We start from the raw sequence: 17,449 nt of genomic DNA, 5'->3' as shown, positions 1-17,449 counted from the left end.
GGCTGTACGTCTGTAGTTAGCTTACTTTCAGCTGTACGTCGGGAGGTGTGTTGGGCTCTACATCACGATTTAGCTTGTTTTCAGCTCTACGTCGGGACGTGTGTTGGGCTCTACGTCGGGACGTGTGTTGGGCTCTACGTCGGGACGTGTGTTGGGCTCTACATCAGGTTTAGCTTATATTGAGCTCTACGTCGGGACGTGTGTTGGGCTCTACGTCGGGACGTGTGTTGGGCTCTACATCAGAATTAGCTTACTTTCACCTCTACGTCGGGACATGTGTTGGGCTCTACGTCGGGACGTGTGTTGGGCTCTACATCGGGACGTGTGTTGGGCTCTACGTCGGGATGTGTGTTGGGCTCTACGTCGGGACGTGTGTTGGGCTCTACGTCGGGACGTGTGTTGGGCTCTACATCTGTAGATAGCTAACTTTCAGCTCTACGTCGGCACGTGCGTTGGGCTCTTCGTCGGCACGTGCGTTGGGCTCTACGTCGGCACGTGCGTTGGGCTCTACGTCGGGACTTGCGTTGGGCTCTACGTCGGGACGTGCGTTGGGCTCTACGTCGGGACGTGTGTTGGGCTCTACATCAGGATTTAGCTTAATTTCAGCTCTACGTCGGGACGTGTGTTGGGCTCTACGTCGGGACGTGTGTTGGGCTCTACGTCGGGACGTGTGTTGGGCTCCATGTCGGGACTTGTGTTGGGTTCTACGTCTGTTGTTAGCTAACTTTCAGCTCTACGTTGGGACGTATGTTGGGCCCTACGTCGGGACGTGTGTTGGGCCCTACGTCGGTACGTGTGTTGGGCCCTACGTCGGTACGTGAGTTGGGCCCTACGTCGGGACGTGTGTTGGGTTCTACGTCTGTAGTTAGCTAACGTTCAGCTCTACGTCGAGACGTGTGTTGGGCTCTACGTCTGTAGTTAGCTGACTTTCAGCTGTACGTCGGGTCGTGTGTTGGGCTCTACATCAGGATTTAGCTTACTTTCAGCTCTACGTCGGGACGTGTGTTGGGTTCTACGTCGGGACGTGTGTTGGGCTCTACGTCGGGACGTGTGTTGTGCTCTACGTTGGGACGTGTGTTGGGCTCTACATCGGGACATGTGTTGGGCTCTACGTCGGGATGTGTGTTGGGCTCTACATCAGGATTTAGCTTAGTTTAAGCTCTACGTCGGGACGTGTGTTGGTCACTACGTTGGGACGTGTGTTGGGCTCTACGCCGGGACGTGTGTTGGGCTCTACGCCGGGACGTGTGTTGGGCTCTACATCAGGATTTAGCTTACTTTCAGCTCTACGTCGCGACATGTGTTGGGCTCTACGTCGGGACGTGTGTTGCGCTCTACATCAGGATTTAGATTACTTTCATCTCTACGTCGGGACCTGTGTTGGGCTCTACGTCGGGATGTGTGTTGGAGTCTACATCAGGATTTAGCTTACATTCAGCTGTATGTGGGACGTGTGTTGGACTCGACATCAGGATTTAGCTTACTTTCAGCTCTACGTCGGGACGTGTGTTGGGCTCTACGTCGGGACATGTGTTGGGCTCTACATCAGAATTTAGCGTACTTTCAGGTCTACGTCGGGACATGTGTTGGGCTCTACGTCAGGACGTCTGTTGGGCTCTACATCAGAATTTAGCGTATTTTCAGCTCTACGTCGGGACGTGTCTTGGGCTCTACGTCGGTACGTGTGTTGGGCTCTACGTTGGGACGTGTGTTGGGCTCTGCGTCGCGACGAGTGTTGGACTCTGCGTCGGGACGTGTGTTGGGCTCTACGTCAGGACGTGTGTTGGTCTCTACGTCGGGACGTGTGTTGGGCTCTACGTCGGGACTTGTGTTGGTCTCTACGTCGGGACGTGTGTTGTGCTCTACGTCGGGACTTGTGTTGGGCTCTACGTCAGGACGTGTGTTGGGCTCTACGTCGGGACGTGTGTTGGGCTCTACATCAGGATTTAGCTTTTTTTCAGCTCTACGTGGGGACGTGTGTTGGGCTCGACATCAGGGTTTACCTTACTTTCACCTCTACGTCGGGACGTGTGTTGGGTTCTACGTCGGGACGTATGTGGGGCTCTACGTCGGGACGTGTGTTGGGCTCTACATCAGGATTTAGCTTACTTTCAGCTCTACGTCGGGACGTGTGTTGGGCTCTACATCAGGATTTAAATTACTTTCAGCTCTACGTCGGGACGTGTGTTGGGCTCTACATCAGGATTTAGATTACTTTCAGCTCTAAGTCGGAACGTGTGTTGGGCTCTACGTCGGGACGTGTGTTGGGCTCTACATCAGGATTTAGCGTACTTACAGCTCTACGTCGGGACGTGCGTTGGGCTCTACGTCGGGACGTGCGTTGGGCTCTACGTCGGGACGTGTATTGGGCTCTACATCTGGATTTAGCTTATTTTCAGCTCTACGTCGGGACGTGTGTTGGGCTCTACGTCGCGACGTGTGTTGGTCTCTGCTTCGGGACGTGCGTTGGGCTCTACTTCGGGACGTGCGTTGGGCTCTACGTCGGGACGTGCGTTGGGCTCTACGTCGGGACGTGTGTTGGGCTCTACGTCGGGACGTGTGTTGGGCTCTACGTCGGGACGTGTGTTCGGCTCTACATCAGGATTTAGCTTACTTTCAGCTCTACGTCGGGACGTGTGTTGGGCTCTACGTCGGGACGTGTGTTGGGCTCTACATCAGGATTTAGATTACTTTCAGCTCTACGTCGCGACATGTGTTGGGCTCTACGTCGGGACGTGTGTTGGGCTCTACATCAGGGTTTAGCTTACTTTCAGCTCTACGTCGGGACGTGTGTTGGGCTCGACATCAGGACTTAGCTTACTTTCAGCTCTACTTCGGGACGTGTGCTGGGCTCTGTGTCGGGACGTGTGCTGGGCTCTACGTCGGGATGTGTGCTGGGCTCTACGTCGGGACGTGTGTTGGGCTCTTCGTCGGGACGTCTGTTGGGCTCTACGTCAGGATTTAGCTTGTTTTCAGCTCTACATCGGGACGTGTGTTTGGCTCTACGTCGGGACGTGTGTTGGGCTCTACGTCGGGACGTGTGTTGGGCTCTAGATCAGGATTTAGCTTACTTTCAGCTCTACGAGGGGACGTGTGTTGGGCTCGACATCAGGATTTAGCTTACTTTCAGCTCTACGTCGGGACGTGTGTTGGGCTCTACGTCGGGACGTGTGTTGGGCTGTACGTCGCGACGTGTGTTGGGGTGCATGTCGGGACGTGTGTTGGGCTCTACATCAGGATTTAGATTACTTTCAGCTCTTCGTCTGGACGTGTGTTGGGCTCTACCTCGGGACATGTGTTGGGCTCTACATCAGAATTTAGCTTACTTTCAGCTCTACGTGGGGACGTGTGTTGGGCTTGACATCAGGATTTAGCTTACTCTCAGCTCTACGTCGGGACGTGTGTTGGGCTCTACGTCGGGACGTGTGTTAGGCTCTACGTCGGGACATGTTTTGGGCTCTACGTCGGGAAGTGTGTTGGGCTCTACATCAGGATTTAGCGTACTTTCAGCTCTACGTCGGGACGTGCGTTGGGCTCTACGTCGGGACGTGTGTTGGGCTCTACGTCGGGACGTGTGTTGGGCTCTACGTCGAGACGTATGTTGGGCTCTACATCAGGATTTAGCTTACTTTCAGCTCTACGTCGGGACGTGTGTTGGGCTCTACGTCGGGACGTGTGTTGGGCTCTACGTCGGGACGTGTGTTGGGCTCTATATCAGGATTTAGCTTACTTTCAGCTCTACGTCGTGACATGTGTTGGGCTCTACGTCGGGACGTGTGTTGGGCTCCACATCAGGATTTAGCTTACTTTCAGCTCTACGTCGGGACGTGTGTTGGGCTCTACGTCGGGACGTGTATTGGGCTCTACATCAGGATTTAGCTTACTTTCAGCTCTACGTCGGGACGTGTGTTGGGCTCTACGTCGGGACGTGTGTTGTTGGGCTCTACGTCGTGACGTGTTTTGGGCTCTACGTCGGGACGTCTGTTGGGTTCTACATCAGGGTTTAGCTTACTTTCACCTCTACGTCGGGACATGTGTTGGGCTCTACGTCGGGACGTGTGTTGGGCTCTACGTCGGGACGTGTGTTGGGCTCTACATCAGGATTTAGCGTACTTTCAGCTCTACGTCGGGACGTGTGTTGGGCTCTACGTCGGGACGTGTGTTGGGCTCTACGTCGGCACGTGTGTTGGGCTCTACATCAGGATTTAGCTTACTTTCAGCTCTACGTCGGGAAATGTGTTATGCTCTTTGTCGGGACGTGTGTTGGGCTCTACATCAGATTTAGCTTTCTTTCAGCTCTACGTCGGGACTTGTGTTGGGCTCTACATCAGGATTTAGCTTGTTTTCAGCTCTACTTCGGGACGTGTGTTGGGCTCTACATCGGGACGTGTGTTGGGCTCTACATCAGGATTTAGCTTACTTACAGCTCTACGTCGGGACATGTGTTGGGCTCTACGTTGGGACGTGTGTTGGGCTCTACATCAGGACTTAGCTTACTTTCAGCTCTACGTCGGGACGTGTGTTGGGCTCTACGTTGGGATGTGTGTTGGGCTCTACATCAGGATTTAGCTTACTTTCAGCTCAACGTCGGGATGTGTGTTGGGCTCTACGTCAGGACGTGCGTTGGGCTCTACGTCGGGACGTGTGTTGGGCTCTACATCAGGATTTAGCGTACTTTCAGCTCTACGTCGGGACGTGTGTTGGGCTCTACGTCGGGACGTGTGTTGGGTTCTACGTCGCGACGTGTGTTGGGCTCTACGTCGAGACGTATGTTGGGCTCTACATCAGGATTTAGCTTACTTTCAGCTCTACGTCGGGACGTGTGTTGGGCTCTACGTCGGGACGTGTGTTGGGCTCTACGTCGGGACGTGCGTTGGGTTCTACATCAGGATTTAGCTTACTTTCAGCTCTACGTCGGGACATGTGTTGGGCTCTACGTCGGGACGTGTGTTGGGTTCTACGTCGCGACGTGTGTTGGGCTCTACGTCGAGACGTATGTTGGGCTCTACATCAGGATTTAGCTTACTTTCAGCTCTACGTCGGGACGTGTGTTGGGCTCTACGTCGGGACGTGTGTTGGGTTCTACGTCGCGACGTGTGTTGGGCTCTACGTCGGGACGTGTGCTGGGCTCTACGTCGGGGTTTAGCTTACATTCAGCTCTATGTCGGGACGTGTGTTGGGCTCTGCGTCGGGACGTGTGTTGAGCTCTACGTTGGGACGTCTGTTGGGCTCTACGTCGGGACGTTTGTTGGGCTCTATGTGGGGGTTTAACATACATTCAGCTCTACGTCGGGACGTGTGTTGGGCTCCACGTCGGGACGTGTGTTTGGCTCCATGTCGGGACGTGTGTTGGGCTCCATGTCGGGACGTGTGTTGGGCTCTATGTCTGTAGTTAGCTAACTTTCATCTCTATGTCGGGACGTGTGTTGGGCTCTACGTCGGGACGTGTGTTGGGCTCTACGTCGGGACGTTTGTTGGGCTTTACGTGGGGGTTTAGCATACATTCAGCTCTACGTCGGGACGTGTGTTGGGCTCCACGTCGGGACGTGTGTTGGGCTCCATGTCGGGACGTGTGTTGGGCTCCATGTCGGGACGTGTGTTGGGCTCTATGTCTGTAGTTAGCTAAATTTCAGCTCTACGTCGGGACTTGTGTTGGGCTCTACGTCGGGACGTGTGTTGGGCTCTACGTCGGGACCTGTGTGGGGCTCTACGTCGGGACGTGTGTTGGGCTCTACGTCGGGACGTGTGTTGGGCTCTACATCAGGATTTAGCTTACTTTCAGCTCTACGTCGGGACGTGTGTTTGGCTCTACGTCGCGACGTGTGTTGGGCTCTACATCAGGATTTAGCTTCCTTTCAGCTCTACGTCGGGACGTGTGTTGGGCTCTACGTCGGGACGTGTGTTGGGCTCCACGTCGGGACGTGCGTTGGGCTCTACCTCGGGACGTGTGTTGGGCTCTACGTCGGGACGTGTGTTGGGCTCTACGTCGGGACGTGTGTCGGGCTCTGCGTCTGTAGTTAGCTAAATTTCAGCTCTACGTCGGGACGTGCGTTGGGCTCTACGTCGGGACGTGCGTTGGTCTCTACGTCGGGACGTGCGTTGGGCTCTTCGTCGGGACGTGTGTTGGGCTCTATATCAGGATTTAGCTTACTTTCGGCTCTACGTCGGGACGTGTGTTGGGCTCTACGTCGGGAAGTGTGTTGGACTCTACGTCGGGAAGTGTGTTGGGGTCTACATCGGGAAGTGTGTTGGGCTCTAAGTCGGGACGTGTGTTGGGCTCTACGTCGGGAAGTGTGTTGGGCTCTACATCAAGATTTAGCTTCTATTCAGCTCTACGTCGGGACGTGTGTTGGGCTCTACGTCGGGACGTGTGTTGGGCTCTACGTCGGGACATGTGTTGGGCTCCACATCAGGATTTAGCTTACTTTCAGCTCTACGTCGGGACGTGTGTTGGGCTCTACGTCGGGACGTGTGTTGGGCTCTACATCAGGATTTAGCTTACTTTCAGCTCTACGTCGGGACGTGTGTTGGGCTCTACGTCGGGAAGTGTGTTGGGCTCTACGTCGGGACGTGTGTTGGGCTCCACGTCGGGACGTGCGTTGGGCTCTACCTCGGGACGTGTGTTGGGCTCTACGTCGAGACGTGTGTTGGGCTCTACGTCGGGACGTGTGTTGGGCTCTACGTCGGGACGTGTGTTGGGCTCTACATCAGGATTTAGCTTACTTTCAGCTCTACGTCGGGACGTGTGTTGGGCTCTACGTCGGGACATGTGTTGGGCTCTACGTCGGGACGTGTGTTGGGCTATACGTCGGGACATGTGTTGGGCTCTACATCAGGATTTAGCATACTTTCAGCTCTACGTCGGGACGTGTGCTGGGCTCTACGTCGGGACGTGTGCTGGGCTCTACGTCGGGACGTGTGCTGGGGTCTACGTCGGGGTTTAGCTTACATTCAGCTCTACGTCGGGACGTGTGTTGGGCTCTGCGTCGGGACGTGTGTTGAGCTCTACGTTGGGACGTCTGTCGGGCTCTACGTCGGGACGTTTGTTGGGCTCTACGTGGTGGTTTAGCATACATTCAGCTCTACGTCGGGACGTGTGTTGGGCTCCATGTCGGGACGTGTGTTGGGCTCTACGTCGGAACGTGTGTTGGGCTCTATGTCTGTAGTTAGCTAACTTTCATCTCCACGTCGGGACGTGTGTTGGGCTCTACGTCGGGACGTGTGTTGGGCTCTACGTCGGGACATGTGTTGGGCTATACGTCGGGACGTGTGTGGGGCTCTACATCACGATTTAGCTTACTTTCTGCTCCACGTCGGGACGTGTGTTTGGCTCCATGTCGGGACGTGTGTTGGGCTCCATGTCAGGACGTGTGTTGGGCTCTACCTCGGAACGTGTGTTGGGCTCTACGTCGGGACGTGTATTGGGCTCTACGTGGGGACGTGTGTTGGGCTCTACGTGGGGACGTGTGTTGGGCTCTACGTCGGGACGTGTGTTGGGCTCTACGTCGGGACGTGTGTTGGGCTCTACATCAGGATTTAGCTGACTTTCATCTCTACTTCGGGACGTGTGTTGGGCTCTACGTCGGGACGTGTGTTGGGCTCTACGTCGGGACATGTGTTGGGCTCTACATCAGGATTTAGCTTACTTTCAGCTCTACGTCGGGACGTGTGTTGGTCTCTACGTCGGGCTGTGTGTTGGGCTCTACGTCGGGACGTGTGTTGGGCTCTACTTCGGGACGTGTGTTGTGCTCTACATCAGGATTTAGCTTACTTTCAGCTCTACGTCGGGACGTGTGTTGGGCTCCACATCAAGATTTAGCTTACTTTCAGCTCTACGTCGGGACGTGTGTTGGGCTCTACGTCGGGACGTGTGTTGGGCTCTACATCAGGATTTAACTTACATTCAGCTCTTCGTCGGGACGTGTGTTGGGCTCTACGTCGGGATGTGTGTTGGGCTTTACTTCAGGATTTAACTTACTTTCAGCTCTACCTCGGAACGTGTGTTGGGCTCTACGTTCGGACGTGTATTGGGCTCTACGTGGGGACGTGTGTTGGGCTCTACGTGGGGACGTGTGTTGGGCTCTACGTCGGGACGTGTGTTGGGCTCTACGTCGGGACGTGTGTTGGGCTCTACATCAGGATTTAGCTGACTTTCATCTCCACTTCGGGACGTGTGTTGTGCTCTACGTCGGGACGTGCGTTGGGCTCTACGTCGGGACGTGCGTTGGGCTCTACGTCGGGACGTGCGTTGGGCTCTACGTCTGTAATTAGCTAACTTTCAGGTCTACGTCGGGACGTGCGTTGGGCTCTACGTCGGGACGTGCGTTGGGCTCTACGTCGGGACGTGCGTTGGGCTCTACGTCGGGATTTAGCTTACTTTCAGCTCTACGTCGGGACGTGCGTTGGGCTCTATGTCGGGATGTGCGTTGGGCTCTACGTCGGGACGTGCGTTGGGCTCTACGTCGGGACGTGCGTTGGGCTCTACTGCGGGACGTGCTTTGGGCTCTACGCCTGTAGTTAGCTAACTTTCAGCTCTACGTCGGGACGTGCGTTGGCCTCTACTTCGGGACGTGCGTTGGCCTCTACGTCGGGATTTAGCTTACTTTCAGCTCTACGTCGGGACGTGCTTTGGCCTCTACGTCGGGATTTAGCTTACTTTCAGCTCTACGTCGGGACGTGCGTTGGGCTCTACGTCGGGACGTGCGTTGGGCATTACGTCGGGACGTGCGTTGGGCTCTACGTCTGTAGTTAGCTAACTTTCAGTTCTACGTCGGGACGTGCGTTGGGCTCTACGTCGGGATTTAGCTTACTTTCAGCTCTACGTCGGGACGTGCGTTGGGCTCTACGTCGGGACGTGCGTTGGGCTCTACGTCGGGACGTGCGTTGAGCTCTACGTCGGGACGTGCGTTGGGCTCTACGTCGGGATTTAGCTTCCTTTCAGCTCTACGTCGGGACGTGTGTTGGGCTCCACGTCGGGACGTGCGTTTGGCTCTACCTCGGGACGTGTGTTGGTCTCTACGTCTAGACGTGTTTTTGGCTCTACATAAGGATTTAGCTTACTTTGAGCTCTATGTCGGGACGTGTGTTGGGCTCTACGTTGGGACGTGTGTTGGGCTCTACGTCTAGACGTGTGTTGGGCTCTACATCAGGATTTAGCTTACTTTGAGCTCTATGTCGGGACGTGTGTTGGGCTCTACGTCGGGACGTGTGTTGGGCTCTACGTCGCGACGTGCGTTGGGCTCTACGTCTGTAGTTAGCTAACTTTCAGCTCTACGTCGGGACGTGCGTTGGGCTCTACATCGGGACGTGCGTTGGGCTCTACGTCGGGACATGGGTTGGGCTCTACGTAGGGACGTGCGTTGGGCTCTCCGTCGGGACGTGTGTTGGGCTCTACATCAGGATTTAGCTTACTTTCAGCTCTACGTCGGGACGTGTGTTGGCATCTACGTCGGGAAGTGTGTTGAGCTCTACGTCGGGAAGTGTGTTGGGCTCTACGTCGGGAAGTGTGTTGGGCTCTAAGTCGGAACGTGTGTTGGGCTTTACGTCGGGAAGTGTGTTGGGCTCTACATCAAGATTTAGCTTCCTTTCAGCTCTACGTCGAGACGTGTGTTGGGCTCTACGTCGGGACGTGTGTTGGGCTCTACGTCGGGACGTGTGTTGGGCTCTACATCAGGATTTAGCTTATTTTCAGCTCTACTTCGGGACGTGTGTTGGGCTCTACGTCGGGACGTGTGTTGGGCTCTACGTCGGGATGTGTGTTGGGCTCTACGTCGGGATTTAGCTTACTTTCAGCTCTACGTCGGGACGTGCGTTGGGCTCTACGTCGGGACGTGCGTTGGGCTCTACGTCGGGACGTGCGTTGGGCTCTACGTCGGGATTTAGCTTACTTTCAGCTCTACGTCGGGACGTGCTTTGGCCTCTACGTCGGGATTTAGCTTACTTTCAGCTCTACGTCGGGACGTGCGTTGGGCTCTACGTCGGGACGTGCGTTGGGCATTACGTCGGGACGTGCGTTGGGCTCTACGTCTGTAGTTAGCTAACTTTCAGTTCTACGTCGGGACGTGCGTTGGGCTCTACGTCGGGATTTAGCTTACTTTCAGCTCTACGTCGGGACGTGCGTTGGGCTCTACGTCGGGATGTGCGTTGGGCTCTACGTCGGGACGTGCGTTGGGCTCTACGTCGGGACGTGCGTTGGGCTCTACGTCGGGATTTAGCTTACTTTCAGCTCTACGTCGGGACGTGCATTGGGCTCTACGTCGGGACGTGCGTTGGGCTCTACGTCGGGACGTGCGTTGGGCTCTACGTCGGGACGTGCGTTGGGCTCTACGTCTGTAGTTAGCTAACTTTCGGCTCTACGTCGGGACGTGCGTTGGGCTCTACGTCGGGACATGTGTTTCTAAGCAGAGAATAGAAACGCTTCCGCAAGTCTATTAAGATTCCTGATAAGATGGTAAAAGGAAAAGCAAAGAAAGAAGTCTGTCTTATTTGATGGGGACAGGAAATAACACCGTATTACATAACCCATTAAATGTTCCAAGCTTTACTTCACACTAAAGCTCAATGCCAATGGTTTTATATATGTGTGTGTGTGTTTTTGTAAAAACCTGTGTAGCTGTTCTGGCAGATCTGCACTGATCCATTGCCATAATTTTTTTTTCCCAGTGGTTCAAATCTCTGACACCAACCCAGTGCTCTAGTACAAAAATACTAGAGTACAATAGTTCAATTTCTAGTGCTAAGGTCTAAATTGTTTTCCCTGTGGTTTGAGAGTGAAAATTTGGCACATCAAACAGGCCACAAGATCATCCAAATTAAACTTCATCCAAACAATTGAACCCACTCCTGTAAACACAGTAAGCAAATTTATATCCAAGCATTTGGCTTTACATTGTTTCGAATTATTTGCTAGCATATATGGAACGTGATAAAACAGGTGATTACTCAATCACTGGCATAAAATGCACCAAAAATAAATATAAGCTAATATTAGTTGGCAAGTTCTGAATGATCCAGAGGTTCCCTTTAACATGCGCATTTGAGCTTCAGATTTGGGAAAGAAAAAGTTTTCTTTTAGTCTTGAGTGTTCACGGATTACGTCCACTGCATAGTAAACTGCTTTTCATGGTATTTTAATAGCACTGTGGTGTTAAAAATACGCGCGTAACTATAGTATCATTTTGCCAGAATGCATTTAAAGAGTATGCTGAAAGATATATTTCAATGGCAAATGGTGACAGAACAAGAATATATTGGGGGTGCTTTCTTTGGAGATTTAATGGGTCACTTCTTAAATATACATGAAGTGGTAAAGCCGCAAAGGACCGGCTACATTGAATGAGGGTCTCACTCCAAAATCACTGAGGGAATTTTTTAACACTTTGGATCTGATCTAAATGTTCACTTGGTGTAAACATCTGGAAGATGTTTACTTTCTACAGTTACAGCCCAGGCCAACCGAGGAGAGAGGAGTGATGGCCTGTAGTGAGTTATGTGCTCAGCATTGTTGCCCAAAGGCCAGTGTAGTTGAAGGGACACCGGCCTAACTGCATCTGTGCTGAGGAGTAGCCAGAGAAGGCGTGCCGTTTAAGTAGGTCTTTAATTTGAAGGAGCCCAACTGAAAGGCATCCTGTCTCTGGATGCAGCCATTGACTGTTCCCTGCTGCAAGGCATTGGCATACACATGCATGGCCCTGTTACACAGTCTGACGCATGGCTTCTCATAGGATAGGACCCAGAAATGCTTGAGCTGCCTGCCTTTTCTCAAAGGGGCTCTACGCACACAGATGCTAGCATACCTCCATGGAGCTCCCCCTAAGAAGTCTGTGGCAATGCTGCATACAGCAATTGCCTGTGATTTTCTCGTGGTTCTTCCCTTTAGTTGCAAAAGGATTTGAGCAAAGCTAGTTTGTTCCTTCCAGCATGGGCCACGTTCTCTGTGCAGGTGCACCACTGTAATTAAAACTGGAGTAACTCTAATGACTCCCATTTACTCAGGTTACTGCAAGCTGGTCCTGAGATGAAGCATAGATCTTGCTGCCTCCTCCTCCTAACATAATTGTTAAGGACATAAACTACAACTGCGTTCACTGTGACTACTGAACTAGAGGGTAAACAGGCTTAGCACAGTAATATAGAGGATTTAAAGTCATGGGTTCTTATGCCTGTTAACGGTCTAGTTCCAAAGATCTGATCCAGGTTCTGTTTATCTGTGGTGTAAATCTAGACTAATTCGATGTGCTCAGTGGAATTGTGGCTGTATAAAGCTGAATGAGAAGAGAATCAGCATGTAGGTATCAAACGTGGTGGACAGATGTCCCCTTCAGGATTCTTCTGTTTCAGTGGTAGGGGATATCACCTCCAGCTTTTCTTCAGTCACCTGCAACAATCTGGCAAACTCGACTGCAGAAAAAGCAGTCTTTCTGCTACCTAGGAGAGATATTCTACCGTTATACTTCAACCCTGTGTGAAGAAGGGACATCCGTTCATTGCTTGAAAATAGGACTTGGAGGCAGCTCCTCAGTAAAATTTAAGCCAAATATAGTTTCTGCCCTTCTGAAATATTTTGAAGGGAAGGAAAGAAGCGGAGGACTGTCATACTAAGAACTTCTACCTTCATGTTTTTATAAAACTCGTGGGTCACTGCCCTTGTTTTTCACCTGGACAGCTGCATCTAAAGGCCTGTAAGGCTCGAGAGATTAAATGCATTGCAAGTATAAGAGCGGAAAGACACCTAAAGACAGCATAACCTGGATTCCATCTTTCAGTTTTTAAGAAATGCTGAATTTTGGTAATGACATTACATAAGGTAAATTAGGAGTTATTTTTTGGTATCCATCCAAACCTTCCTGGGTAAGATGTGATTTGACCTAAAGAGGAGACAGGCTCAAGAAGAAAACCAGACATGCAAAATTGTTTGGCTGTTCTTGCTTGCTCTGATAAATACCACGGCCGGAGCTAGGGTAGCTTCTCTGAAAAGATGACTGTATTTATCATGCTATCAGATGTTTACTAAAAAGAATTATGCTCTTACTCAGTGGTATTGTAATAGAGGACATAAATTAACACAGTGTTTTGGAACTATGCATATTTTTTTCAGCCAAACATTTGGCCTGCGGCCCAGATAACAATGAGGTTTAGGGCAAAGCTGTGCACTCTGAGTAACCCATGGGATCAACAGCTCCCTTTCCCAACACACATTTTATTTTTACCTTTCCATTCTGTCTCTTCCTTCCCAATTGGAAAAGCAAAATTGAGACAGTAATGAAAACAATGAGACACAATACATTGATTCAAGGATTCCAAGTGCTCCTTGCCCATATACATCTTCCGTGTCCTTTTTGGTCATCAAAATGCCTTTGAATTAAGGAGGAACTTAGAGCAATGCTCTCAGGCAAGAGAAAGAGAGACCATGTGAGGTGGAAAGATGGGTCTGCAAGACAGGGACAACTTGGAAAGCCATACTCTAAGACTGCAAAACCTCTTTCTTCAGTGAAAAGATACATACTGATCATTTCCTCATTGGTTACTGCCATCACACACAAGGCAACTCGCTTCTCCTGTTCCGGCGTAAAACTGGCCAGTTTTTTTTTCCTTCTCTTTTAGGGCTCAAACTGGCAAAGTGCATGTTAAGGTTCAAGGCCTTGAGAAACTCTGGAGCAACTGGAAAGTTCTCCTGGGTTATAGTATCATTTACTGATAGAGCTTTACCTCTGCTGATGCCCCTATTACTGTCCACAAAGTCAGACTCCTCTGCTTACGGATTTGTTAAGAGCAGTCTTCTAAAGGACACACTCCCTTGGCCTTTAGGGACCAGCATAAAACTCGCATACAGTGCCCGTGTTTTCAGGAGACTAAGACTCTGGCTGGTTGCCAACACAAGTGAGAAAAGGATAATGGATCTTATCCCTTTGAAGAACAGACACAATATAGCAGCCTTTCTCCTCCATCCCCTTTGAAGTACACGACAACACAGAGGAGACAATGAAAAAGACGGAAATTTAATGTGAATGCACCTAGGAGTAATCAAAAAAAGATCCTCTTCTGCAATTTGACCAGAAAAGCACACCCTTCTCGAAGGAAGGAACTCCCATCTAAAAGGAAGTTCATTCAGAGTGAGGGAGGTCATGAATGTGCAGCATACGGCATATGCTACACCTGTTCCTTATACAGACACTCATGGGGTTAAGAGAGATGATATGGTTGATCTAATCTAATGGTACACTGTGGCCAAGACGGAAAGCCAAGTCTCCTGTTACCATCCTCACTCCCACTGTTTGTGTCATGCCATTTCTGGGTTCATCAGAACACTTCATGAGGCAATTCAATCATTCAACCCAACAGAAAACCAGTCCAAGCAAAAAAGAAATGGATTTGCCCTCTTCTGGGCTAGTAAGCTCAGTCAGCAACGGACAGAGCAGGAAAGAACTGGTAGCACTGAGAGTGACACTGAGAGTGGCGACTGGAAAGGAAGAAGACCACTCTCACTGGGCAGCAGTGTGTGGCTAGTCTGGTTCTTGGCATGCAGTAAGACTACCCTTGAATGGAATCAGTTCCTCAGTCTCACTCTTCACAAAGCATGCTGATTAATTAGTGCACAGCAAATTTGTATCATACCTTATTGCGCAGTAACTTCCAATGGCAGACATAGCTCTTCTCACGCTGGCAAAGCTTCATAAACCAATAGGGCAGCAGGGATCAATGCCAGCAGGGAAGCTGTCTCTGCTTTGACAGGGAAAAAAAAAAATCTAAGAAGAGATGCTTTCCTTCCAGAAAGGCAGTGAGACACAACTGCTGTATTCTCTCATAGGTACCCACTGGGGTGGAAAATGTTTTCCCTGTGGGAATGCTGCTTTCAGCAAGGTGTCAGAGAACAATGCTGTCACCAGCCCCAGCCACATATGATTTCCATGTCTCTTTCTATCTTTTCTTCTCACATAGTTACTTGTGCGCTTTATCTGGCTGGAGCAGGGCCATTTATCTCCTATGGTACATTGCTTCCCAGGTCAAGTCTGCCTCTCCCTTCCCCCTTCTCTCCTCAACAGCTTGAAAAACATACCTTAAATTCTGTAAAGTAATCGAAGGCCTTGTTCTCTGCCATCAAAAGAGTCTAAAGGGCTTGCTGTGAAAGATGCTGGACAGTTCTGGTACTGGCAACCTCCGTACTCCTGCCAGCCAAAATTCTGCTCGTGACGAGACTAAGACTATATCTCTCCACTACCGCTCTCTTCTGCCACTGCCAAAAGAGGAGTGAGAATAAAGCAGGATCCTCAGGGTCTCTGTACTGAAAGCAACTAAGGAGCAAAGAAGTGAGAATAGAAGCTGAAATGAAGGACTGAAGAGCACGCAGTAGGAGGAATGGATATGTGTGATTTGTGGTGTTGTATGAGCACCTGGAGTTTCAGTATGCCTGGGTCTATCCCATCTACACTCCACTTACTCTTAAACTGGGCTGTGAGAATAAATTTAGTGTTGCCTGCAGATGTGTAACCACTTCTCATACTGTACCTTTTCCGCTTGGCAAGAAAGCACTATCTCTAGCTAAAAGCTGAAAGTAAAGCTGTCTCTGTTTTTTGTGCACAGACTGACAGGTCAGTCTGTGTTGCTTCCCTCTGGTGAGGAAACTCCTGAGAGTATTGAGTCATTGGTTTCCTGCCATTGCTGGGGCAGAGCAGAAGCACAGTGTCTGACCTCAAAGAGGACTCAGTTCAGGGCTCCTACTTCTGCAACATTAACGACTGAATTTTGCAGATACTGACATTTCACCTCAGCAAATGGTAGTCTGACAAGGACTGGCAAATAGGGAAGCTCAGAGAGGAGCCAACACATACCTGATTCCCACAGAGTCTGTTGTCTTCCTGCAAACAGATGACCTTCACAGACAGCCAGGTGGCAAGCACGTGGGAACACTTGGAATTTTTAGAGGAAAAATGTGGCAGGCTTTTTTTTGCAGCAGGTATTTGCTCATCCTCTTGCTGACTCTCCATTTCCCAATTACCTGCAAAATGCCTTCTTTTAGAGAAGACTCCCATAGAAAGGTTTACTGCACGAGTGTTTACTGTTTAAGAGTTTCAGTCCAGAGCAAGTATGTCACAAATTCTGTCCCTTCTGGCAATCGGCCCTTAGCAAAAGATTTCTCTAAGGTTTAAACTGAATGGCGGCATGCGTGTGCATTTCGTACTGACAAGTAAGAGGTTACGGCTGTCGGGGGCAGTTTGTTCATGAGCCAGCCAATTTTGTAGCAAGGATGCATTGGATCTGCGATGGAGGAACATTATGGTTTCTATTCCTCTGACAAACGTGCACGCTTCAAATGATGCCAGTCCTTCCTCAGCTTATCCTAGTGCTCACTGCAATTTATATGCCAAAACCATTGCTATTCCTCTCCCTGGCATCCCAGCTGGGAGAGCTCTGGGAAGGGAGAGAATCAATTTTCTTGGCAAGAAGTAGGTCACATGGCAGCATGTTTTGCCCATTTTTTCTCTGCCAAGCCCCATCCTAACATACCCTTGTCCTCTGCCGATTCTGATAGGCTGGTCTTTTTCCAGAGTGGACTGGGAAACTAGCTAAAAAAATAAAACAATCAACCAGCTTCTGCTCAATGCCAGATGCTGTGCTTTGTAAAAATGGCTCAGGTGAGATCCTGCTGGCCAAGTCAGTAGGAGATTTGCCAGTGGTGTACAGGATGCCACATCAGGCTTTTCCAGCAAGAAGCAGTCTTGGAATTTATTACAGAAAGTATCCTTTCATACTAACAACAACCACCCGCAAGATTTGGTTCCAAAGGAGTCCAAAATGCAGTGTACAGACTGGATGTAGAGGTGTAATGGATTAAGGATGGGAAATGTTTCTTTCGGATTCATTTTCAAGACAGCAGTTTTCCTATTTTTTTATGCCAGGCCAGACACTTCAAAAACTACAGGCATAACTGCTTCATGCTGTAGCCTGAATCGCTTCAACCATTCTGTCAGAGACATCCTCCCTGCACTAGTAATTTTCATCCCTCCTCTACCTCAGTTCACCTATATGCAGAATACAGCTAATAACATCCCCTCAAGTAAAGCACCTTCCATTGACTGTCTTGCTGAATATCGTGGTCAGCTGTTTTGGTCGTGGACTATTTTTTACCCCATGAATTACTGGGCAGCATCCAGCATAACTGGGAACTCTCAGTACTCCTATAATAAAAGAAGTACTTGTAACACTGGCACCATTCATAAGGCAGCATGCCATCCTAACCACCAGCTTAACCCATCAGCTCTCGGCACATTCCCAGGTTTAGGCTTGGAATCTTGATGACTATGACAGACCACCAGGATACATGTCCAGCTGTTAGGATGTGCTTCTTTCCCCTTCCTCTGACAGGTACCAGGCTACCAGAGTCTAAGCAGCAACCTGCAAGATGGCTCAAGGCTTCCACTGGGAGACCATTTCCTATGCCAGCAAGCAGTGC

This window comes from Leptosomus discolor, unplaced genomic scaffold (genome assembly GCF_034619465.1).
Source record: "Leptosomus discolor isolate bLepDis1 unplaced genomic scaffold, bLepDis1.hap2 HAP2_SCAFFOLD_30, whole genome shotgun sequence".
NCBI lineage: Eukaryota > Metazoa > Chordata > Aves > Leptosomiformes > Leptosomidae > Leptosomus > Leptosomus discolor.
This window is presented reverse-complemented; position numbering follows the sequence as displayed.